A 25,160-nucleotide genomic window follows, 5' to 3' on the forward strand; every position below is an offset into this window, starting at 1 on the left:
AGTAGAGGCCTCAGCCAATCCACTGGGGGCCATTGGACCTGGGAAACTCCCTCAGAGTTGCTGAGATTGAGGCAAGGAGGCTGGGGCTCTGTACCACACATCAACCAGTTATAATGTAGGCTCTTTCCAGGGAGGAAGCGTGACTTGGGCAAGGCATCTCCCTTTGTCTGGGGGCAATTCCTGGGAGAAACTCATCTGTGAGCTGTCAGCAACCAACTGTCTCAGAAGCTGGGAACTGAGGGTTTTTGGAAAGAGGGATCTGAGTTGTTCAAAACAGCATCTACACCACCACTGAAGAGTGATTTGTAGCTAAAGAATAGTTAGAACACACGCCCAGTTAACTAGAAATGCTGGAGAAGTTTGATATTCATTTGAACAAAAATAAGAAGAGGAAGAATACTTGATGCTACTCATCTGAAGCTAAAAATTAGGATTTTCCAACCATATGATGAAGTGGAAAAATGTGCTCTCACCACTATTTGTTCTTTCATCTTCCCTAACTTGACTTATCTATCCTGCTTCACTCACTGTTTGGTTAGAGCATATTCTTAAGTATTTTCACAGATCTCAAATGTGAGTGACCTGAATTATTATACATCATCAGATACTTTTCTTTCTATAAGGGTCTCTGAAACCTTACAGATTCTTAAACTGTAGTGCTTCTTACTCATAACCTGTAGATATTATTTCAAATTACATCTTTATAAAGTTTTAGCTATTACTGGCAGTAATTCACGATTGGATTTCATGCTGCTTAGTCACCAACAGAACAATAATGTCTTAAACAATTTTGTGTCACACCCTTGATTGTGAGGTTGTGCCATGACCACAGGTGTGAACGTTGTCCCAATTCTTGTCTGGGACAATAGGCTGCCTCCAGAATTGTTTACAGTGTATAATGGGGGGGCTCCAGAACTTCAAAAGAGGGTTACACTTAGCCCATATCCCAGTTACCACATCACTTGATTAATTTACTCTTATTTTCTTGGCTCTTATGGTATCTACATATATCCCCACCTAGCCCTAAAGACCTTTAACTTGATGGAATCCCACTTCTTTCCATATTTTTCTGATTTGGCAGTGACACAATTACCTCAGATATTAAAATGATGTCTAACTGGATTCTGAGTATCACAAGACCATCTTAAGTCCACAGTCACAATTGCTAAGATGACCCTTCCTGTGACACCTGTTTAATATACATTTACCATATTTCATCAATTTCAAGGTACATATTTTTCACATTTTAATGTCTCAGGGTATGTCTTCAAATTGCCGTCAGCCAGGGGTCAGCGTTGAAATATTACCATTGCTTGCACACTGTTTTAGTCTTCTATTGCTGCTCAACAAATCCACAAAACTAGTGCCTTAGAACAATACAAATTTATTATCTTGCCATTCTGGGGTCCAGAAGTTTGAAAAGGGTCTCACTGGGCTACATTCAAGGTGTCGGCAGGGCTGCGTTCCTTTAGGGAGGCTCTGGGGAGTTCCGTGCCTCTCCCAGTCCCGAGAGGCCGCCCTCTTTCCTTGGCTCACACACGGCCTTCTTCCTCCACCTTCAAGGCCAGTGATGGTGGGTCAAGTTCTTCTCACACTGCACCACTCTCACCTCCTATTCTGCCTCCCTCTTCCGCATTTAAGGATCTTTGTGATTAGGTCGGACGCACACGGATAATCAAGGATAATCTCAATATTTTTAAGGTTGGCAGATTGGCAACCTAATTCCAACTGCAACCTTAATTCCCTTTTGCCATGTAATCTAGTCGCAGCTTCCAGGGATTAGGATACAGATATCTTTGGGGGCCATTATTCTGCCTACCACATGCATTTAAAAAAAATTGATATATAGTTGATATAACAAATTGGCTTCAGGTGTACAACATGATGATTCATTATTTACCACATGCATATTTATCAAAACTTGTAGAACTGGTGTCAGAGGTTGGGGAGGAAATCTCAGAGATAATAGTGAAGCATTCTTCTACAATATTTTGCATCTTAATGTCACAGAGAATATTTTGTGATAAAAACATATATGACTATCAATGACTATGATTTCAAAGTGACTCAGAAAAGCCAGACTCTGAGTGTGAAAGAAGTTTGGGGAATACTTCACCTCATTTACTCCACTTATACAATCAATTTTATCTATGCAAGAGTAATACATGATTAAAAATCAGTCCGTCATACTAAGTGAAATAAGTCAGGGAAAGACAAATATCATATGATATCACTTATATGTGGAATCTAAAAAATGATACAAATCAACTTATTTACAAAAGAGAAACAGATTCACAGACAGAAAAGAAACTAGTGGTTACCAAAGGGGATAGTAGGGGAGTGGCGGGGGAGAGATAAATCAGGAGTTTTGGATTAACAGATACACACCACTATATATAACATAGATAAACAACAAGGACCTAGTGTATATACAGCACAGGGAACTATATTCAATATCTTGTAATAACCTATCATGGAAAAGAATCTGGAAAAGAATATATATATGTGTAACCGAATCACTTTGCTGTACACCTGAAACTAACACAACATTGTAGAGCAACTATACTTCAGTTAAAAAATTCTATGTCTAAAGAAGTCTAAAAGCAATCTTTAAGTACAAGATTCTAAGTGCTAAGAAGCATGGAGTCATTGAGTTATCCAAGCAGCAGAAATTCTTCTTTCTCAATGGTAAAAAAGAAAACAATGATATGACCTAGGGTCAATGGATCTCAGATTTAATAAAACACAGTACATATTCAAAGAGAGCCAATTTTAATATTTTCATATTTAAATAAAAGTATAAATTATAGAAATACATATGAATACATATGTTTTCCAAGGACATAACTTTGTTATGTATCCCTGTGGTGACGGTGCCATTACCACTAAATGCAAAGTTGGAATTGTAAGCATTGCATATTTTTATTCCATGCAAGGAATCTGACTTCTGCATTAGAGAATAACAGCCAAAACATTATGAATAGGTAATGAGAACAGGAGTGCTGAAGGGAAGGGAAAGAAAGGAATTCTATGGAAAAGGACTGTTTTTAAGTAGAAATTTTAACAGGGCGTACTCTATGATCACAATGCAATAATATTAAAAGTAAATAATAAAAGGATGACCAAAATCATCACAGCAACTTGGAAATCTAAAAACACTCTTTTAAATAAACCCTGAAGATGAAGTAAAAAGAGAAAGTATTAGATTACAGAAATGTTTAGATTATAGAACTTAAAAAAGATACAGAAAGATCTTTGCAGAGGAAAATTTATGGCCTTAAATTATTTGTTTTTATAGAAAAAAGGCTAAAAATTAAAGAATTAAGTGCTCTCTCTCAAAAAACTGGGGAAATAACCATAAAATAAACCTAAAGAAACTAGGAAGCAAGAATTAATAATAACAAGAGATAAAAGTAATAAAATAGAACACACAGAAAAATGGAAAGGATAAATATATCATAAACAGTTAATCCTTTGAAAAGACCTATAAAGTTATTTTTAAAAAATACTCAAAAGCCAGATAGTGATAAAAGTGAAACAGGACGCATTTTAACCACAGATATAAAGGAGATTAAAAATTATGAAAATACTATATGTAACTTCATAGCAAACAATTTGAAAATCTAGAGGAAATGGATGATTTCCTAAGTGAATACAAATCACCAAAATTGACCTAAAAAGTAAAAACTTAAATATGATAATTACCACAGAGAGAGCTATCATTTTGAAAAAGTCAACAGGGCAATATGGTTCTATCCCATCTTTCAACAATTAGAGTTGCAAACACACTTAAATTATTCCAGACTATAGCAAAAGGTGGAAAGCTCTTGAATTTATTTCAAGCATAACTTTAATATCAAAATCTACTAAAGATGGTAACACAAAAAAGAAAAAAAACATAGATCAATTTCACTATAAATATAGGTAAAATTCTAAACATAATATTAGCAAAAAGAGAACCAATGTGCCAAAGGAGTAGTTAATACAACTAAGGGCAGTTTATTTAAGGAATGTAAAGTGGCTTAATGTCAGAAAATCTATCACATAATTACTTACAACCACACATTTAAGAAAAAAAATCATTGAAAATATTAATAAATGCCAAAATGATATTTGATATGATTCAGCAGGCATCTCCAATTATAAAAACTCTAAGAATAATAGCAACAGAAGAAAACAACCTACAATAGAATATTTACTAAAAATCAAGAGTATATATTATCCTAAATGGAAAAACATGGCAAGTATCTTAATTATAATTAGGAACTTAGCAGATATGCTCAGTATCTTCATTATTATTTAATCCTGTCTTGAGGATTTTTGAAGAAAATAAAACATCTAGTATAAAAATTAGAAAAGATACAAAACTATGTATTTTCTGTCGGTAATATGAATGCATGACCAGGAAGCCTATGAGAAATGCAAGTTTAAAAAAAAAAAAAACCGGGCTTCCCTGGTGGCACAGTGGTTGAGAGTCCGCCTGCCGATGCAGGGGACACAGGTTCGTGCCCCGGTCTGGGAAGATCCCACATGCCGCGGAGCGGCTGGGCCCGTGAGCCATGGCCGCTGAGCCTGCACGTCCGGAGCCTGTGCTCCGCAACGGGAGAGGCCACAACAGTGAGAGGCCTGCGTACCGCAAAAAACAAAACAAAACAAAAAAACTTTAGAATTAACAAAATTGGCAAGATAGCTGGATATAAGATAAATATCTAAATATCAACATCTTTTCTCCATTTAGGTACCTATAAATGATAAATATATTTATAGTACCAACAATAAAATACTTAGAATAAATTTTCCAAGAAAGATACAGAACCTTTTTGAAAAGGACCATAACACTATTGAAAAATGTCAAATAACGTCTGGCTAGTGGAAGGACATACCGGGTTCTTGACTGAGAAGATGTAATTTCATAAAAATGTCAATTATTAAATGTAATGCCATTCCAATTAGAATTTCAACAGGATTTTTTGGGGGGAGGTAGGAAAAGAATTAGATAATTTTATCTTAAAATACTTTTTGAAGGGCTATGTAAAAAACAAATTTTAGGGACTTCCCTGGCAGTCCAGTGGTTAAGACTGTGCTTCTACTGCAGGGGGCATGGGTTCGATCCCTGGTTGGGGAACTAAGATCCTGCATGCAGCGTGGTATGGGCAAAAGAAAAAAAAATTTTTTTAACTTATGTATTGCATAAAACATCTGCAAGGCAAGAGAGAAACAAGAGATATAGAAAAAACATATTTGCATCAGAGATGATATACAAAGGGGTATGTTTGCAATATACAAAGAGATCTCACAATTTGATTTTTTTTTAAAGGTAGAATCTAATAAATGGGTGAGGACATGAATAGGCAATTCTTATATAGATACAATTTTTCAATAAACATATTCTTTAAACTCATCCAAATTGTCTGCCAACAAATTCACTAACACTCAGGAAGAGGCAAATTAAAGCAACAATAAAATTTTACTTTACACCTATCAGAGTATTAAAAACTAAAGAGAATTATAACACTTATTGCGGTAGGGACACAGAGAAAACATGCTCCCAGGTATTGCTAGGTACGAATATAACGTATTAGTGTCCTTTGGGAAAGTAACATGGTAACTTCTATGAAAATTTAAAATACATAATAAATTCCTTGACCCTGCAATCCCAACTTCTTGGACTCTAGCCCATAGAAATAAAAACACCACCAGTGAGGACAAATTACAATGATGTTTATTGAAGCATTATTTATAGTAGAAAAAATAGAAATGAAGTGGTTAAATAAATTATGGCCTATTTACCACACGGAATATTAAGTAACCATTAAAAGAAATAAACAGGAACTATTGTATATCAATTAATTTGGAAGGATTTCCATGAAATACTGCTTTATTTTTGTAAATGCATATATAGGTCTGTATACAGTTGTATGAAAACAGAGGGGAAAAATGAAAGGATACTTATCATTTGTTAACATTGCCTACTGGGGGAAGGAAGAAGAGAAGTGAGATGTGGGGATCCAGCAAAAAGAGGAAGAGAAAAAGGAGATTTTACTTTAAGAGTGTGAACATGATCAAATTATACGTTTATGTAAAGTTATAAACCTATATGTGAGTATACAAAAAAAATTTTTTTTGAATAGGAAAATCTAAACGTCACCTATTGGATTGTGATTGAAAAAACATGAAACTGAAGTTAAGACCCAGGGGAAGGACAACACCATAAAGCACTACAATTTAGTCACTATGGTAACCTGCAAAGTATTTTTGCAGAGCTGTTCTCATGGTTCCCACGCGTACAATCAAAACAAATATGCTAAACATTGAAATTTAAAGAGAATTGGTCATTTTATGTGTTGTATTAACACATTTAATAGTGTCATTGTACATAATGTGAAATTTATGTTAAATCCGTATAATAATATACAGTAAAGGCCATCTATTTTGTTTACTCTGATGACTGTGGTTTCCAAAGGACTAAGAGTATAAAGAAAAAATTTTGATGCTACAGTACAAGGTGATGAGAGAGGCTACATGCAAATATAAGGTGTCCTTTTCAAACATATATATGCACTCAGGTATACCTATATACCTATTCATATATACTATATGCTACACTGTATTTGTATATGCTATCAGATTTGAAAAATCACATCACTTATGTGAGTTCATTTTCATAGTGGTACTAGAAGAATTAACTATATTACCCCCTTTAGAAGATAAAAACACATAGATAAATAATGTGGAGGGTTTTCCATTAAGAATTTTGTCTTTTCTCTCCTTACAATTTTATGTATAAAAAACAATTCACTGCGAATTTTGTTAAAAAGAAAAAAACCTAAAAACCTAAAAAATGATGGAAGATGCAATTTGGGGAAAATTATAATTTTTCCATTATACTTAATGAATTAACAATTTTCACAAATATGAAGTCCCAAAGCAATTGTGCACGAAGGTCTCACAAAAGTAGGTCTTTCGTTAAATTTAGAAATAATTGATACTAGATTTTAAAGTGCATGGAAGATTGTTTCTCACTAGAGATCTCACTTCTATCCAACCAAATCTGGTATTCCTTTTGTTGAAAGTGCCTGTCCCGTTCTTCAAACTTTACTTCCTTCTTCAAGAAGCCTGCCCAGACTCCCTCCAGCAGCACAGGATATTTTACTCTTACCATCTATTCTCACTTACTGTTGCTATATTAGGTGGCTTGCATCCTCTTCTCCCTGCTGATTATGGGCTATAGCTCCTTGAGGGCAAAAACCAAGGCCTGGGACTTTCTAGACCTTCAGTGTTGACTGCATACATGCCTACCAACAGCCCATTTAGGTACCGTTTATTTCCTATTTCTGTGCTCTTGCTTATGTTATCTCATTCTTCAATATTCTCACCCTTCTCAATAATTTGTGTTTCCTGAAAAACTGATTGAATTTCCTCTGATGATTTCTTATTTCTACAGGCCATTTATGCCCAGCATAGAGATTTATCTCCTTCTTGTGTCCATGCACTGCTTCAAATTGCTCTCTAATTACTCCATATGTGCATACTTTGTATCCAAAGCTAGATCCTAGACAAAAACCATGGGGACTGTTTTTTAAATTTTCAAATATCCTAGTACCAAGCACAAGTAATTTAATCATCAATTCTGGTTCAATTAAGGAAGACATCTTTTTTTCTCTCTCTAGATTCTCATTGTACTCTCAAATGTGTTATTAAATTTAGAATTCTTTGATTTGTATTTAATGGATGGATTCAGGGGCACACACACAAACAGAGTGACCTCAAAATGCTTCTGGAATCACACAATGGCCAGAGGAGACCCTGGGAAAGTGATTAAATGAGGCTTTCTTCATCTCCCTGAAAGAGGACTCAAGTTCCTTTCTCTTATTGGAGACAGGCCTTGATCCTAATCGCCACACTTGTACATGTGAAATTAACATCTCAAACTGCCTGAAGTTATCTCTCTGTCCAAAGTTCCCTCAGAAACATAAAAAGACTGTTGGAAATGTAAACAACACATGAGGCTGAAAAATAATAATAAATTAGGTGAGATAGGAATAAAGGACATATAACCCAAGGCATAGTTCTTGTCTGGTTTTCCATATAAACCCTCCGGGGGTTAATGCAAGTTGCCTGGGAACAGATTGAGGAGGGGGATATTGACTTGAGAAGCAACTGAAAAAACATAAAACATATATGAACGTTCATCGTCCATTTAAAAAATAATAAAATTACCAAAAACAAACTAGAGAACAAAGGAAGGGATAAAAGTATTTTTGAAGTTTGGTGAAGTACATTTATACAGTCATTTTGCCCTTGTGAATCTTTACCACAAAATCTTATCCATTCTTCAAAGCTAACCATGATTTGATTACAAAGATAGTTAAAACTCTAAGCCAATTTTTGATCTAGACCTTTTCATTTTAAAAAAGCAGAATCCAGTATTAAAATAAATGCATAGCACACATGAATGAAGAGAGGGTCTAAATGGCTATTGGAGTGATATTTCCCCCTAAACATATGGCATTGACATCAAGAACAACAACCACTTGGGCCAAGACCTAAAACCAGCTGTAATGTGAATCTGCTAAAGAAGAAGAGAAAATTCCTGTGTTGCATTAAACTTCACTTTCTTTCCAGAGCTATTATTTTAACAGATACTCATTATATGTGCACTTCACTTTGCTATCATTGTTTTTTCTCTGCAAGGTTAGTTCAAAGAGTAGGACCAAAACCTTACAGAAAGGAGCGACATGAAGAGGAAAATCTGCATCGCTAATCATCCGTTGAAGATCACTTTTCCATACACTGATGTTCAAATGAATCAGTACCCCACCTGACATGTCTTAGATGGACAGAAATCCCTAAACTTCATCACTGAAAATACAGATGCCCTAAAAAATGTATAATTCCAGAGGAATAGTAATGGATATTAATCTCATTAATATTATCTGTTTGAGTACAGACTGGTAGAAAAGGTGGGAGCTGGCAAATTTTTATTTTCTCATAAATTTTTTATATTTTCAAGTGTGCCTAAAGAAAAATTTCGACTTGGACTGTTGCAAAATGCCCAACCCAACACCTGCCACACAGGCATTCAATAAATAGTAGAGGGCAAAATTATTTTTCTAGAATGGTATTTACTGGAGAATCAGGGACCCTTTGACCTGAATACTCTTGTAAGTTGTCTCTTTCCCACTTGTGATGCCTGTCAAACATGATCACTCAATACAAGGTAACTAGAGAGGAGGGTTTTGTCTGGTTTATTCCAGCTGCCCTACTGCCTTGCCTTTCCTCCATACAAGTACACTGTATTCTTTCTGTCCTATCTCAGCTCAAAAGGCACCTATCAAATAGGCCTTCTCTGACCAACTTAAAAAATGCAAACACACCCTAGACTCTCACAACCTCCTTATTCTGCTTTTTACTTCTATGTAGTAATTAGCATCATATGACAGCTTTTCTATTTACTTGCTTATTTGTAGACTATCACTAGAAAGCAAGTTCCCTGAGGGCAGGGGCCTTGTCTCATTCACAGCTCCATGTCCTAGAACAAACACTGTCTGACGCACAGAAGATCCTCAATAAGTAGTTACTGAATAAATTCTTTTCTGAGAAGAATAAGCTGCCACCTGCCAGGTAATGACCTGAAAGCACCAATAGACTGGCACCTCTTCCAAACCCACTGCGGGATTTCCTTCAAGGAGGTGATCTCTGTGCTCACTTTCAGGTTGAAAATGACAACGCAGAGTTTGGGGAATGCTTGCCCCTCTGATCTGTCTATAGCACACTGTCATTCATCCTCTTTTTACTTGCTTGGGTTCTGCCTCTCTTTTTTTTTTTTTTTTTTTTTTTGCGGTACGCGGGCCTCTCACTGTTGTGGCCTCTCGCGTTGCGGAGCACAGGCTCCGGACGCGCAGGCTCAGCGGCCATGGCTCACGGGCCCAGCTGCTCCGCGGCGTGTGGGATCTTCCCGGACAGGGGCCCGAACCCGTGTCCCCTGCATCGGCAGGCGGACTCTCAACCACTGCGCCACCAGGGAAGCCCTCTGTCTCTCTTAATTTCAAGCTTTTAGGAAAAAGCACCATGTCTTTATTATTTTCTACCACCAATAACTTTTAGGTGCTTAGTAAATGTTGGGAGGTGATTTTTGCTTTGTGGAAAACATGCAGCCCTCTGAATTGTAGCTTATTAAAGACAATCTTTACATTCTAGAAATGGTACACTACATGTTGGGTGATATCGTCTATGTCTTCCAGAGATTTATGCTATAAAAAAGACACAACAGAACACATGAAGTGACTGTGATTTTTAACATTTTAAACAGGATTAAAAATAATTTTTTACCTTTTTGTTACTGTCATTTAAAATATGGTGTAAGCTCATCATGGTGACAATAAAAACAATGAATATACCAAATAATTCAGAAAAAGCATAATTTTACCTGAATTATTTAGAATGGCTGCTCCAAATTGCTAATTTCCTATGTATCATATTAAATAATGACTAAAAAAATATCAATAGTAAACAAAATATTCTCATTCAGTGGACTTATCCCTAACTGAAGTATCTTTCCCCAGCAAATAATATCATTATCAGAGTAAAAATATGTGAACTGTATTTATAAAACTCACAAATTGTATACTACCTAAAACTGACTTCATTGGATTACAATTAAGAGACTACTGACCTTCTGGATGTTGACTGCACTCGGTTTTAACTTTAAACAATCAACTCTAGGTCAGTCACTTCTTCAAGTCGATGTCCAGATTTTAATGGGTAATTGAAGATTTCAGATCACATACTCATAAGCTGATTAATTGTGATTGACACAGTCCCTGCTGCTAAAGTCTGGATCAATGGCAAATTTACTCATATTACAAAATTTGTTCATGTAGCGATTTTCTTTTTTTAAGTGCTATTCTTTAAAAAAACAAAAGAAAACCAAACCGTTTACCCCCAAATGCCCCTTCTGGCTCAGAAAACAAGCAGTAAATATTTAATAGCCTTTTAAATGTCTAATCTTTTAAAAAGTAAACTGTATTAAATTGTAGGACTCAATGCTTTAAGTCACCTGGATCAACTCTACACTGGTGAGATCTAAATGTGAGCAGTAATACTCTCTCCTTTGCAGCTTCTCATGAAACTGACACTAAATATTCCAGAAAAAAAAGTAAAATATAAACAAATCCTACATTTTATTTTATTAAATATTAGAATCACAACTACAATTATAGCAACAGAGCATTACTGATAGGTAGTATGTTTGCTCATAAGCTATAGTAATCATTTCTAATGAGAAATATGATATTGAATAGTTATAAAAGATATACTTTCAATTTCAATCTATGTTCATTAGAACAGTGGAGGCTAAATCTTATTTAAGTAGAAATGAATTTCAATATGCAGGACGAATGAATCAATTTATACTGCAGTTGAAATTCCACAAGATAAACATATATTTAGTCTAAGTAAGTAAAAAGCTACATCTTCCACTGTCTGGGTAGGAATACCTGAAATTTCATGCTTTTGAGGGCTTTACTTCTTTTTTTATTTACAAAAAAGTCACAAACTCAAAATGCTATTTTAAAATCAAAGAAATCTGTTCTGAATCTCATTTTACTATTTAATAGAACAGCTGAAAAATGACTTAAAGATGTGGCCATATGGTGTGAAAATCCAGAATCAAGGAAAGAATGAGATACTGCAAACATGTAAAAAGCAATAAGAGAAGGCAGCTCTGAGCTCAGTTGAGAATGAAGCGCTGATGACGGAGACTGTCTTTTATTGATGACATTTGAGGACACTGACTCCCTGATGTTTTCCAAAACATGAATTCTGCACTTCAAGTGTTTGAGAGATTTAGCTAAGTCTCCTTCCCTCAGCCTGTGGTTGTTTGCACAGAAAGACTCCATCGAATAAATTACTGAACCTTCCAGCACAGCTCAATTAACTGAATGAAGCAGGGAGAGAAAAGCTCCAATCTGGTAATCACAGAACAGAACCTGGCATCATTTTTGCTTAAAGAGTGAGTGTACAAGTGGATCACAGGGCATTTAAGAGACGGTCTGAATCTAAGAATAATGACAATACGAAGAGGTGGGAGGCACTCAGACTAACACTTTGCCCTCTGCTGATCTTTCCATGGGAAGTTAGAGTCAGGTGTTTGCATTCTGGAGTCACTTTATTGCCTGTCTTCATGAAGAATTCTGGTGTCTCCAACCTGTTTCCCCAGCCTCACACATAAGCTGAGCCAAACTTTGTTCCCCGGAAGTTCCAAACGGTTCCTTCCCTTAAATGCAACGTCTCAATGTAACTCAACTTCATGCAACAAAACCTCGAGTCTGATGATGAACGATTAAGCCATTTATGCCTAAAGAGTTGACTAGTTCTGACCCACCTCCAGTGTTCTGAATTCAGTTATTTGTCCATTAATTCATTCAACAAAGTTTTTCTCACGCCAGGCACTGGTATTACCAATGTGAATAAAGCAGTCTCAAAGAGCTCACAGTCTAGGGAGGAAAACACCCTTGCAAACAAAATTTATAACAGATGAGTTAAATATGCCAGCCAAGGTACACACAGTTTCCAGAGGGGACTTCTGAATTGGGGAAATGCTACAGGTTCTGCTGAGTTCTGGTTTACCCAAATCCACAGAGCAATTTTAGATTTAATTTCTTAGGAACATGTGGATGCTTTGAAGTCATCTGAGACATTTCCCTTGCCGCCTTGAGAGTAAAGTGTGGTCCTTCCTACCCAGCCCTTCCCCTTAATTCCAGCATGTGGGCAGGTGGCAGAGGAAGTTCCGAAGGGGACTACTCTGGGGTTGACTTGCAGACAAAGAACTTAGACTCTGCTCCTTGGCTCTCCCAAACCACTTGGTAACAAGACAACAATAAAGGAGGAATAATGCTAACAATCGCAGGGTTTGCTTACACATTAAAAACTGACTACTGCCCTCAGCCATACATGACCCCACAGTCAAATAAGTCAGTAGCTGTGGAAGTTGCGAAAACCACAGCTTAAAGGCTGAAAGACCCACATTGTATCAGTGGTGTTTCCTTAAAAACAGACAATATCCTCGTCAGTAGAAAGTGCTGAAAACACAAAGAATGACTGAAAGATAGGAGGGGTGGGCACGTGAGAAAGCAAAGAGATGTTTGCGAGAGCTGAGAGGAAATCCTGACACATCACACACCAACCTGACCCCCTCCCCACAAAATCACTAGGTCTCCTTTCAGCCCAAGGCTCCCTACTGCCTGGGGAATCTGGCCTCATTCCAACAGCAGTGCCCTCATGTGCTGAACTGAAAATAAAACAAAGGATGCCATTCATCATATTTTTCAACAACTGGTTTCTTTTCTTAGTTTGGAAGAAAAACTTGGCAATCATAAAGCTCAGTTTTTTATTTTTATATATTTTTTTCTTAGTGACAAAATAAACTGAAAAAGAAAAAAAAATGCCCAATGGTAAGAAAAGAAAAATATACAAGACCCTTCAGAGCTCAGTTGGCCACACACTGCCATTCGGCTGACACCAAAGCGTGGAATGCAACACTCTTTAAGTTCTCCCAACCCAACGGGCCAGCTGCCCTCTGCTTCTGTAAGATGTGGCTACTTAGGGAAATTCACATAGGCTCCCAGTGTTAACTATGCTGCATATTTACTTTAATCAAAGTGACATTCCCCAGATGGTGTCATCAGAAAACCTCATCTGAAATGAGGAGTATAAGAGAACTCAGTTGTATATTCTGGGGAAAATTGGATACAGGTGTTCCCCCATTTTAAGATGCCTCAGTTTACGAAAATATAAAACGATGAAAGAGATACATTTATGACATGTGACCAGCACCCTCGCCGCCTTAGAAATGGGTACCTGGTACCTAGAATGGGTATCAGGCAGCCACATGAAGGTGAGAATGAATAAATGATAACACCTCTCCATTACCAACTGCACCATCCCAACACTCTCCAGTGTTAACTCTGAGCCTAATGTTTTGTGGTTCCCAGGACCCCCTCAAACACCTCCACCTGGGGTGGGGAAAGGAGGAAAGGCGAGAAAGAAAGTGTTTGAAGCAAGAAGCTGCTCAAAGGTACCTCTGAAAACTAGTAGACCTAAAGAATCTAATTCACTGACTATACATGCTGAGCCCCTATGCTGTAAACGAAACAGACGGCTTCCTCCATGGAGAGTGAAGCATAATGATGACATTTACTTTAGTAATTAAATTATTGTGATGTGGGCTTTGAAAGAAAGGACAGGATTATGAAGTCTATAACTTAACCTAGTGGTCTTAGAAGATGTTTCTGAGGAAATGACTCATTGCGCCAGAAATTAGAGAGCAATGGGTAAAAAGCACAAACTTTAGAAAGGACAAACTGAACTGAAACCTGGTCTTGCAACTTAGCAGCTGTATGACCTTAAGGAAGTTACTTAACCTCTCTGAGCCTCCGTTTTTTGTTTTTCCTCCACAACTTATGCATTTCTGGTGCTGGGTACCAGAAGACATATTCATTTGTGACAACCTTTTGGTCCTGCTTTGTGTGTCACAACACTGGGTAAGCCATTGCAGTGGGAGAGAGGAGTATTCCTGGAAGCCATTCCCCCACTGGGAGAGTTGGCAGTAACTTAACTACTCATGGAAGTGACTATGAACCACATAAATATATCGCACTAAATCCTAATTATCCCCAACTCAACCTCCCTTTATCTGGGTCCAAAAATGCCCATGGCCACTCCCAGAACCAGCTACATAATTTGCGGGGCTCAGTGCAAATGGAAAATTATTCAGCATTTCAGTGACAGCAGAGCACTGAACAAGCACAGGACCCCGTGCTACTGCACAGGCTGTAAGTCCACGAGGCCAACCCTGGCCACTCCAATACTACCTGTCATGAGGAGAAGTTTAATAAAGTATAATTGGGAATATACATCAGTTTCAACAAATTGTGGCTAAAATATCTTATGTTTGCAAGTTTTACAAAACCATACAACACTATGAGCTTATTACCAGGGCCTGTCCCAGGCTTCACAGGGGCTTCACACAAGTGAGGGCACTTGCAGCTTAAGCTTCATTAGCATTGTGGTAAATCTGCCCTGCTAAAATACAGTAGGTGCTCAATAAATACTAGTGAATGAAGCCTTATCCTCAGAGACTTTACAGTGTAGCCAGCAAGCCAAACAAGAGATCAATTAAAGCCCTGCCACAACTCAACAAATCAAGTCCAAAAAATATAACTGCATGAAATGTGGGGATGTGAATTCAGAGTAGAACAAATAACCCAAGTGACTCTAGGCGGTCTGCCAGCCAGTTCTGGGGTATTGACTGCACAATCCAGATGTGCCCTGGTGCTAGCTGCAGTTTTGGCACCATCTGGTGGCAATATCCTTCCCTGACTTAAACAGTGACGGGGACCATTCTGGGTCCTACAGACATTGTGGCTCTTTCAGGACTGTGAGAGTGATTCCAGGAATCTCCCAATTAATTGTAGCAAGTTTTGTGACTCAATCTGCAGAAATTCATCTGGGAGAAATCTGGGGATGTGGGGATTCATCCTCCACTTCCTCACTTGGTGAGGCATGGCTGTGCTTAGCAGCACTGAATCAGTCCTGCAGAGGAGACACTGACAGTCCAGGGGAGGAAGCGATGAAACTAGACGCTGATGGATCTTCCAGGTACAGGAAGGAATAAATGAGCAAGAATTCAGTATATGATAATTGTGTAAAAGACAGATCTCGGAGAGATTTTAAATGAGAAAAGAGTACAGAAGTACGGTCTGGAAAAAGTTTCAGGATTCTGAGGTGGGCCATACTATGGAACTGCCATGGAAGGGGATGTTCAACCAACTGGATGTACAGTTTCTCACTAGATCACAAGAAACTAGAGGCAAATGCTGACCAGGCCTAGGCGGAGAGGCCTGAAGTCCTGAGGATGTGGGTTCAAGGGCACTGTCTAGGGTTAGAGCAGTATAAATCTACAGAATATGGGATATGGTAGGAGGAAGCTCCTGACTGACCCAGTGGGCTAAAAAGAACTTGGGAAATTTTATTTCTTTACAGTCATCTACTCCAAAGGGTTGTTGTGAAAATCACATAATAGTACTTGACACTTAGTTGGAATTCAATGAAAGGTAGCCACGATTAATGATGCTAAAAGGGTTCACTGAAGACTTCCTTCTGTATCTCACTCTTGCATCTTGCTTTTATCCTTGTGAAATAGTGGAGTGGATATCATGAAGGAAGGTGAACTACTAAACACAATTGTAGGGTAGACAGAATAATACTTATCAATTACCAAAAATTCTTTATACTTACTAGAAACAATATAATTTTATAACACTTGGTCTTTGCTAGACTACATCAATCATAATGATTACTTTTCCCAAAGCAGTTGGTCTTCATGAAGACAGAGGTACCTAAGAAGTTAGGAAACAGTAACTGGTTGCAGATGGGGTTTCCTAAGAAAAAGTTAATAGGATGGTACATAAAAGGCTTGGGAAAGATGTTTAGCTAGGAGCCTACCACCAGCTAAAAAGCATCATCTACCTGGCAGGTGAAGATGGCATGAAAGGAAAGACATACAACTATTAAAAGATTGAAAAGACTGGGCTTCCCTGGTGGCGCAGTGGTTGAGAGTACACCTGCTGATGCAGGGGACACGGGTTTGTGCCCCGGTTCGGGAAGATCCCACATGCCGCGGAGCGGCTGGGCCTGTGAGCCATGGCCGCTGAGCCTGCACGTCCGGAGCCTGTGCTCCACAACCGGAGAGGCCAGAACAGTGAGAAGCCCACGTACCGCAAAAAAAAAAAAAAAAAAAAAAAAAAAAAAAAGATTGAAAAGACTTTAATTTTCTTTTCTTTTTTTTAAAAATGAATTAATTTATTTGTTTATCTTTGGCTGCGTTGGGTCTCTGTCACTGCGTGCAGGCTTTTTCTAGCTGCAGCAAGCGGGGGCTACTCTTCATTGCTGTGCACAGGCTTCTCATTGTGGTGGCTTCTCTGTTGCAGAGCATCAGCTCTAGGCATGTGGGCTTCAGTAGTTGTGGCACTCAGGCTCAGTAGTTGTGGCTCACGGGCTCTAGAGTGCAGGCTCAGAAGTTGTGGCACACAGGCTTAGTTGCTCCGTGGCATGTTGGATCTCCCCAGACCAGGGCTCGAACCCGTGTCCCCTTCATTGGCAGGCGGATTCTTAACCACTGACCATGAGGGAAATCCCGACTTTAATTTTTACAATTATATTAGTTTATATTTTTAATGGTAGACTAAGCTACTACATGAAAGACATTCACTGGAAAACTCCATCCAATGATTTACCATGATATTTCCAATCTTTACCCCAACACTCAGACTCCCTATTAAATGAAAGAATAGCAAGACTGTCAAAGGGAACACAGAACGTGACGATAAGAAAACAATGAAATTCAGAGAATACAATGCGAACGAGAAGAAAAGGCAACTAATCATCAACAAGCTGTTTTCATTAGGAACTATAGATCCACACTGAATATTCTCTGCCTTTTTCTCCTTTCCCTCCATTTGGTCTGTTGATAGGTTTATTTCTGACAGGATCTAGTCAGGAAGACAGAAACCACACTAAGTATTTCAAAAGAAATAACGTTGAAAATTTGGTCAACAGTTGTTGGAGAACCAAAAGAGCTAGGAGCTAGGAGAGAACGTGCTGCCCGGAGATAAAAATAACTGCAGGAAGCACTATGCCCCAAGGCTGGAGGAACAAAGGGAGGGGGCAGGGTTCTCAGAGTCTAGAAGCCTAGAGAGGCCTCACAGAGCTGGGGTTCAGCCACTGCCGGTGCTTCTGAGCGCACACTGGGGCCAGTTCTCAAAGTGACAGGAGAAAAAAGCTGGAGCCTGGAACCAAGAGCCACTGACAGGTCAAGAGCCACTGCTGCGGCGGGGCTGCCCAAAACGGGAAGGAACTTGAAACAGCAAGCCCCTCTCCTCCTTCAGCCCTGCAGCCCCCCTGTCCAGCTCCCCAGAGAGGCAGAGCCTAACAGCAGAGTCCTGGTGGCATAAAGCAGCATAGGTGAGGTTGGTGTGGGGCTGAGAGACAAAAGCTGGACCATGCACGCACTACACATTTAGAAAGAGAAATTCATCCCACGTTTAGGTCTCTGTCGCTCATCTTAACTCACAACAAACTAATTAGCCACAAAATACTGCAAATTGGGCAAAAGAAGTGACAGAGTAATCCAACGTCAGGCTGAGTTCAACCAGAGCCATGCTTCACCAGCACCTTTCCTTGTACCTTAGAGGAGCACTCTAAGGGATTGCTGTTAGCGGCCTAACTGTTCTTACCTATGAAAAATGGGCTCCTTCGAAGCCATGTGCGGGCCTGCTTAAAACAATAAGCTTTTCGAACCCCCAAGCGCGACATACTCTGGGAGCATGGTCTGGATGCTTATCAAACAAGTTCCTGAGCCATTCTCTGAAGTTTCTGGGCAAGTACAAACAAAAGAGTCAAATAAAATGCCTTTTAAAAGCAAGGCAGTGGAGCACGTACCCTGTCAGTGAGATCCTCATATCCCCACAGAGTAAACAGTAACATGAGAATATTTATACTAAACAAAACTGTATATCAAGCCTGCTTTGGCTCAGCCAGAGGGAATGATAAATTCCTTGCAGATCTCTCATAGAGTGGTCCTTTGTGGTCCATGGACGCCACTTCCAAGACGGTACAAACCAATTACAGAGCAAGGCTTTTCATTATGTTGAGGAATGAAAATATCACCCCCCCATTTTGTTTTATTTTACAGTTATATTTTAGTTAGCCCTCCCCCTTATGTTAAAGATGTTTTAACTTGTGGAGTCAAGCCCAAGTTCAGGTTGGAAGCAAATGACAGCCCCTCCCCACCACCAACAAAAGCCCTTATCACCTCACAGCCTAGCTTTTTGCTTTCCTTGTCCCTCTTCTAAGAAATTAAAACTTGAATTTAAAGTGGGGTAGAGTAAAAAACACTAAAGAGTTAATAAAATGTAAACTCTATTTGTCCACATCGATTTTGTCCCATTTACAATTGGCACAAGTCATGGGCAAAGTCATCTGGCAGGAGACGGAGGTTAAACAAGCTATGAAGCCACATTCCATACAATGTCCACTTTGAGGTCCAATGGAAAAAATACTGCAGAAACATTTGCACAAAGTGTTGGTCTGTTTCTAAGACAGTAATATGAGAAAAGGTTAATATGAATCAGGGTATTTGTTAGTTTGTTTGGTCAGATTTTTCTCAACCCAATTTGATAATCCTTCTTATTGTTATAGATCCATCCTGGCTACTTCTGCCAGCTCATACATAGAGAGAGCTGATGATGCCACATCCGTCCAAAGGATAAACCTTCAGCGACTTACAGCTGTTTCAGCTTTTCTAAAGAACCATGGTGGAGCAAGGGAGAAGGGGAAGAGAGAAAGACAATAGAAAAAAACAGCGAAATTAGAATATGAACAAGTGGTAAGAAGTGAGGTTGCACTGGTTTTGAAAATTGTTTATAACAAAAATAGTAAATTATTGTCTTAAATAGACAGCTGGGCTTCCCCGGTGGTGCAGCTGTTGAGAGCCCGCCTGCCGATGCAGGGGACGCGGGTTCGTGCCCCGGTCCGGGAAGATCCCACGTGCCGCGGAGCAGCTGGGCCAGTGGGCCAGGGCCATGGCCGCTGAGCCTGCGTGTCCGGAGCCTGTGCTCCGCAACGGGAGAGGCCACAACAGTGAGAGGCCTGCATACCGCAAAAACAAAACAAAACAAAACAAAACAAAAGACAGCTGGATCAAATGCCAAATTTAATCAACTCCATTTTAAACCATTAACTAAGCCTCACATGTAGTGCCCAAGTCCATCATAATAGGTTAAAAAGGGAAAAACAGATCTTATATGTTGGTACACTTTAATGGATATTAGAAATTTGACAAAATTTTATTTAGAAAGTGTGGGCTTAGTGAAATTGTCTTATTCACATGTTTGTTTTTTGTGTTTTTTTAAAAATTTTTATGAAATTAATATATAATTTTTAATAATTGTGGTAAAATATACATAAAATTTACCATTTTAACCATTTTTAAGTGTGTAGTTCAGTGGCATTAAGTATTCATATTATTGTACAACCATCACCACTATCCATCTCCAGAATTATTTTTTCATCTTCAAAAACTGAAACCCCGTACACCCATTAAATAGATGTTTGGTTATAAATAGGCCTTGCTCAAAACTGGCAGTCTAGAATGCAGTGATACGAATCTGGAGAGGTTAATCCAGGCAAGTGGCAAATGAATCAACTCCTACTACAACCCCAAATGACTCAGTGACAACCTGTGCTTTTACCCTCTCTCATGTGTTTAATATTGATGACCAAAACTGAAGCAAAGCTCTAGAAGAGATCTGGAAAAGGTGTTATTTCATTTTTACATTACAGCTTACAAAGTACTTCCATTTATCCCCTAGAACACAGTCTGAGTGGGAACTCTTTTCCCTGTTTTATAGGCAATGAAACTATGCCTACGGGGAAGGTAAGAGCAAGGACCAGAACCCAAGCCAGAATCCACTCTCCATCGCTTGTCCTACTAGGCCACATGGCCTCTGCCAAAGCAAGAGAGAAAAGAGGCATGACTGCTTCTCAGCTCTCCCAGACTCACTGGGTCTAACTGGAAAGCATCTGCTCTCTTCATCACAGCAACTAAACTTCCTTACACCTGAAAACCACACCTGGTTCATCATTTCTCCATCTCTGTTGTATTTATATTAACAGCAAAAAGAAAACACCCCCAAAAAAGCATAATTCTGAAACACAATGAATGCAATCACAGTCAAGAGTCAAATGTAAGTCAAAAAAATATATTAGGATAGATTACTGGATCCTATAAAAAGACTGAGTTCAACCTCTTTTTTATTTTTAATTACTTAAAATAAGTTCACATTATGTGCTCTTATTAGACAAGATCATAATCTTTCTTGCTAAACAAAACCTATGGAAAAATTCATTTCTTTGTGCTTTACGAACAGAAAGCATCTTGTACCAAAGAATTATAAGCACTAAGGATTTACATAAAATTGCCAGAATCAGCAAGTGGTGGCTTCTTTTAGTTCACAAAGAGGCAACCTATTTTGATTTCTTTCAAATAAAATTTTTCCACCAAAATCCTTCTCTTTGCTCAAGAGCAATAAATTCCCTAAACCTTCAGACTTCCCATTTAAATTCCAAAAAGGATAAATACAATCCCTTGAAGTCATGCCCAACACCATCATTCCACTTCTCCACATAAACATAAAAAAATTAGACAAATCTGGCTCCAGAATGAACAGTGGGTCATCCCAAACAAGGCAGGAAAGAATAATCATGCTTCGAAAGAGTAATTTTATTTTTATAACTCCCCCCATTTTTTAGTTACTTAGTACTTGATTTTTAAAAGTGCACATTAAAAAACTGATTACTTAAAAAATGAGAGTTGAATACAGGACTCTGGAATAAAGAGGTCAGGAAAACCAAATAAATTGAGTCCGTTTTTAGTTTTGTTCATGATAATTAAAGACGATTTGGCAACGATGGCCATTTTACTCAGCTGATTCAGGAGGGCTTCTAGTACATGCAAGTGCATGAACTTGATACAGAGGAGGATTTCACGAAGTTTTAATGACGACTAGAAATATCATAAGGCAATTATGGACAATCTATCAACACCTGTTGTTGTCACTGGACAGAGAATGCTTCCAGTTTTCCAATTCACAGCTGGAACCAAGCTCTTGGATCTTCCACTCGACTTCACTGGCCAAAAGAAAACTTTGTAATGGCTGATATTTTTTCCTTACAATTTCAATGAAGCCTTAGATTGGATCACATGAAAATGCCTCTGCGTATCTTCCAGAACTCCCCAATACCTTCCTTAATAGCATATCCAGCACAGTTCTTGCACTCTTGGGGTGTAAATCCAATTAATGCTCTTCCTTTAATGCCAATTCCCTGATCACTTGCCAATTTTTTAACTTGAGCTTCTATGTAATGAGGAGATACATAATAAAAATGGTCCCCAAGGACACTGTAAGCCATGTATTGAGAGCCTTCTGAGGTTTCTGTAACTTCTTGATCTTCAAAACTCTCTACATTGCAAGCTATCTCAATTTTCCCTTCGTGAGGAAAAGCCATCGTTTGGACGCCCTTCAATCCATTCACATTTGAGCCCCGAATGGCACTAGCGATCTCTTTTCCCAGAGCCAAGTCTTGAGAATCTATGGTAACATTGCAGTTCATCACATATGGGCTAGCGCCGATGCCTAAATCATTAGAAAAGCATGTTAATCAAGCAAAGTGAAAGCCTCATTTTGAAGATTCTATTCTTTACCCAATTTTAATCCAAGGAGTTTCCTTTACTTGGTTTTACTTTTAAAATAATACACAAATATTCCTCATTATCAACTCCAGAATTGTCTAAAGGTCATACATATTTTTAATAAGTGTTATTTGAGCTATAAGCAGATACTTTTATCTACTCTAAATGTATCTGGATGTTTTTTCTAGAATGGTTAAGAAAAGCCCAGACTTTCTAAAGTATCAACAGATATTTCAAAAGGCAAATTTGAAAATTAAATATCAACAGTAGCAAAATGTCTTGGCCTTCCATTCATTTCCAAGGCCATCTCCACAGGGGCTGGAATTCAGTGCCAGGACTACGGGTCTGGGAGACAGGAATAAATCACACTCTGTACCCATCCCTTCCACCCCAAACACAGACCTGTCATCACTGAACTAGGTTAAGATCAGATTCAAATGAACCTCAGCAACAGTCTTGGCTAGGAAAGGAGGTCACTAAAAAGTGACAAACAGTCTTGGAATTGGGAAGGACAAAGGGACTTTTGTGTCTCATGACCATGTGGGTTTGGCAGGGCAGGGTTTGGGGCACTATGTATACCTTCTTGGTATAACCAGTTGGAGGCATCTCTTTCTTCCATCCCCAGCTTCCCAAGGGACTGGGACTGCCATTGCTACTCCAGAGCCTGGTTACTCTAGAGCCCAGGGGTGACTGTCCTGCTTTTCCCTGCCTTGGGGAAGATGCAGCTCATGTTACATAAATAGCCCTGCTCTAATTATAGTTTACATTATAAGATGGACAACTTGGTTAAATTAGCATTGGTATAAAAAGCTTGGGTTTGCAGTTTCTTCATTTTGGGGGAACTTTACATTTCTAAAAGCAAAGTGACTAGGGATTGATGAGGGATAAAAGGCTGACCTCACCTTCAGCATAAGACAATTCTTTAGTTACTATTCCAACATTATTTTACTGTCAATGCTTTTTCTTGCTACTTTCAAACCTACTGCTCATGGTGTCAGCATCCAGTGAGAGATCCCGCTGAATTCACTTTCCCCTAGACAGTCGTGGTTTGGGGGCTTTGCTGCCTAGCCTGGGTACTCTCATACTAATAGACGCTTTACAGAAAATCAGCACACGGAAACCACATTTCATCTTTTTCCCACACATGTACATAATGAAACATTTCAACTCCCGAGGCTGGGCCTCTTCTTACTGGGAATTCTGCAGGAATGAATCAGATTACAGTATTTCTCCATAATGCTTATTTCATAAAAATTAAATTTCCTAACAGTCAATACACATCTCTCTCAATCTCATACACCAATCACTTACTCTAAATATCTTTGAGAATTATATCAGTTTTAACAATTCACAGAGTACAACTGGAAATTTTTCTTGTCAATGCTAATGTCATTCATTAAGGGAAAGCATCCAAGCATGGTTTCTCTCTCCTCTACCCCTCAACAGGTAATGTTACAAACAGTCCCATTTTTCTCACATCTGATATACATACCCTATTCTGACTCAAGAAGTGGCCTCGTTATCATTATTCAAACAAATAGCTAGATCACACTCAGATTTTGCTGAAAAGTATGTATAGATATATTGGGTTATACTAAGTATTGATACTATTCAAAATACTTATTGGGCCTATTGTGCTTTGCTATACCAGAACTTTGATATGCCCAGTCAACATTCAGATATTCATATGTAAGTTATCAGCTTGGGGGAGCTAGCCACTTCCAAGGCAAGTTCATTCATATGGATCCAGGGGTCTTCCTCCCCACAGTATGGTGGCATGGACCATTCCATCCCTAAAGACATGGGACTTTTTCTGAATCCCCCATCCAGCAGATTCCAAGCCACCTGTTACCACCATGTGCCCAATAACTGTACCTTTTGTCACAGAATTTCTAAAATTGATCATTCTGGCTAATAAATGAACTCATTACCTAAGATAAGTTATTAGATGTAGAATAAGCTTAGATGTTAAGTCCAGAGCACAAGAGTGCCATAAAGAATTCACTTGTCCCAACACTGATTTACTTAATTAAAATAAAATTCTACTTAAAAAATTCCTTCAAAAGCTAATTATTTCTTAGAAAAATAAAATTGAACATTAGAAGTAACTTTTATATTCTCTTCTAAATAAAATAAGAGTAATCACAAACAACACAGAATAATCATTTCTTTTGCGTATGCTCTTGTTATGTGTGTTTTAAATTCTTTTTTAAAATTTATTTATTTTTGGCTGCATTGGGTCTTTGTTGCTGTGCATGGGCTGTCTCTAGTTGTGTTGAGCAGGGGATACTCTTCGTTGCGGTACGCGGGCTTCAGTACTTGTGGCACGCGGGCTCAGTAGTTGTGGCTCGCGGGCTGTAGAGCACAGGCTCAGTAGTTGTGGCACACGGGCTTAGTTGCTCCATGGCATGTGGGATCTTCCCGGACCAGGGATTGAACCCGTGTCCCCTGCATTGGCAGGCAGATTCTTAACCACTGAGCCACCAGGGAAGTCCCTTAAATACTTCTATTAAACTTTAATTATACAATAATTAATTTTGTTTTATCATTATATCTTATTCAAGCAGTGAATAAACAGAGATAGTCAATGAAGCTGAGAAGTTTCTGGCCTAATCAGGTAGTAGTACCCTTCCTGAGGGGTTGTGAGGTCATGACCCATTTCTTAGAAAGAAAAAAAGAAAGAAAAGCAAGGAAAAAAGAAAGGGAGAAAGTGAAAAAGAAAGGGAAAAAGAAAAGAAAAGAAAAAAAAAGAAAAGAAAAAAAAAAGAAAAGAAGAAGAGGGCTTCCCTGGTGGCACAGTGGTTGAGAGTCCGCCTGCCGATGCAGGGGACATGGGTTCATGCCCCGG

This window comes from Lipotes vexillifer, unplaced genomic scaffold, assembly GCF_000442215.2.
Source record: "Lipotes vexillifer unplaced genomic scaffold, Lipotes_vexillifer_v1.1 scaffold648, whole genome shotgun sequence".
Classification (NCBI taxonomy): domain Eukaryota; kingdom Metazoa; phylum Chordata; class Mammalia; order Artiodactyla; family Lipotidae; genus Lipotes; species Lipotes vexillifer.